Source organism: Gekko japonicus, unplaced genomic scaffold (genome assembly GCF_001447785.1).
Source record: "Gekko japonicus isolate JY-2015 unplaced genomic scaffold, Gekko_japonicus_V1.1 scaffold91, whole genome shotgun sequence".
In the NCBI taxonomy this organism is placed as follows: Eukaryota; Metazoa; Chordata; class Lepidosauria; order Squamata; family Gekkonidae; genus Gekko; species Gekko japonicus.
In genome coordinates, this window is record NW_015172555.1 from 990,724 (window position 1) to 993,028 (window position 2,305).

A 2,305-nucleotide genomic window follows, 5' to 3' on the forward strand; every position below is an offset into this window, starting at 1 on the left:
GAGAAGGGAGCACTCACTGGAGAAGAACCTGATGCTGGGAAAGAGTGAAGGTCAAAGAAGACGGGGACGGCAAAGGATGAGATGGTCAGACAGTGTCATAGGTGCAACGGACATGAAATTGAGCAAACTTCAGAGGACGGCGGAAGACAGGAGGGCCTGGCGGGGTCTGGTCCGTGGGGTCGCGAAGAGTCAGACTCGACTGTGCGACTGAACAACGACAAAAAAGCTTTGATTCAGAAACAGCAGTTTTCACCTCAGAGAACATTTGGACCGGGGCTGCTCAGCGTTCGGAGGCTTGGCAGCCCTTGCGGTGGCCCTGAGGATGATGTCACAGCTATTTGGGCCCTCAGGCTGCAGGACCACCCTCTACGGGGAAAGAAGCATTTCAAGGCAGAAGGCCAAAGGGCTCAGGGGCATCACAACCCGGCGAGACTTAAGGCCTGCTTGTCTGTCATTACGGAGGAATAAAACCACCCTGGCCTGGATGGCCCAGGCTAGCCAGATATTGGAAGCTAAGCAGGGGTGGCCTGGTTAGTAGTACTTGAATGGGAGACTACTAAGGAAGTCCAGGGTTGCTACGTAGAGGCAGGCAATAGCAAACCACCTCTGAACGTCTCTTGCTTTGAAAGCCCTCTGGGGGCTGCCAAAAGTCAGCTGTGACTAGAGGGCCCTTTCCACCACCACAGAAGAATGAAGTATTTAAAAGAACCTAAGTAAATAAGTAAGAGAGCCAGTTTGGTGTCGTGGTTAAGTGCAGGTGGACTCTAATCTGGGAGAGCCGGGTTTGATTCCCCACTCCTCCACTTGCAGCTGGCTGGATGACCTTGGGCAAGCTGTATTTCTGACAAGAGCTGTTCTTGAAAAAGAGCCATTTCTGTCAGAGCTCTCTCAGCCTCACCTACCTCACAGGGTGTCTGTTGTAGGGAGGGGGAAGGGAAAGGAGTGTTTAAGCCCCTCTGAGACTCCTTTGGGTAGTGAAGGGTGGGGTATAAATCCAATCTTCTTCTAATCCGGGAGAACCGGGTTTGATTCCCCACTCCTCCATTTGCACCTGGATAAATGGCCTTGGGCAAGCCGTAGTTCTGACAAGAGCTGTTCTTGAAAAAGAGCCATTTCTGCCAGAGCTCTCTCAGCCCCACCTGCCTCACAGGCTGTCTCTTATTTTATTTATTTATTTATTAAACTTATATCCCGCCCTCCCCCGTAGGGCTCAGGGCGGCTAACAGGCAATAAATATTGCAAAAATACAACAAAGTTCTCAATATTAAAAATAAATATACATTTAAAACCATTCGAACTACAGGGTTAAATTTAAATTTAAATTTAAAAATGCTCATGACACTTCACATCTAAACCCCCAAAAAAGATGATGGCGGTCCTATCCGGAGGTTCCCGACGGTCATTCGATGTTTTCACGCAGTCCTTCAGATGGTCCAGATGTTTAAGGTGTTCAAAGGATCCAGTACTTCTGATGTTTCCTTCCATTCCTAGGTCCTCTTCCACCCCCCCTGATGGTAATATATGAGGGGGGCGGAGGGCGGCGGCCCCTATTTGAAAGCCTGGTGGAAGAGCTCCGTCTTGCAGGCCCTGCGGAACTGCATCAGGTCCCGCAGGGCCCGGATCTCCCCCAGGAGCTCGTTCCACCAGGCAGGGGCCGCCACCGAGAAGGCCCTGGTCCTTGTGGCGACCAACTTAGCATCTCTGGGGCCCGGTATAGTTAGTAAGTTTTGGGCCCCAGACCGTAGTGCTCTTGGGGGAACATACGGGATAAGGCGGTCCCTCAGGTAGGCTGGACCCAGACCATGTCGGGCTTTATAGGTAAGAACCAGCACTTTGAAGCGAATTCGGTACGCTATTGGCAACCAGTGCAGCGCTTTCAGCACAGGCTGAATGTGGTCCCTCCTAGAGAGACCCATTAACAGCCTGGCCGCAGCATTCTGCACCAGTTGCAGCCTCCGGATTTGCGACAAAGGCAGCCCCATGTAGAGAGCGTTACAGTGGTCTAACCTCGAGGTGACCCTCGCATGGATCACTGTGGCCAGATCATCTCGGTCCAGGTAGGGGGCCAACTGCCGAGCCCGCCGAAGATGGTAAAAGGTGGACTTGACAGTGGCTGCCACCTGGGCCTCCATTGTTAACGCGGAGTCCAGGTGCACTCCCAAACTCCGAACCCCAGACACAGGCACCAGAGGCACCCCGTCGAAGGTCGGGAGAGGGAGCCCCAAACCTGTCCTGGTCCAACTCAGGCCCAGGACCTCCGTCTTCGCTGGGTTTAGTTTCAATCTGCTCAGCCGGAGCCAACCAG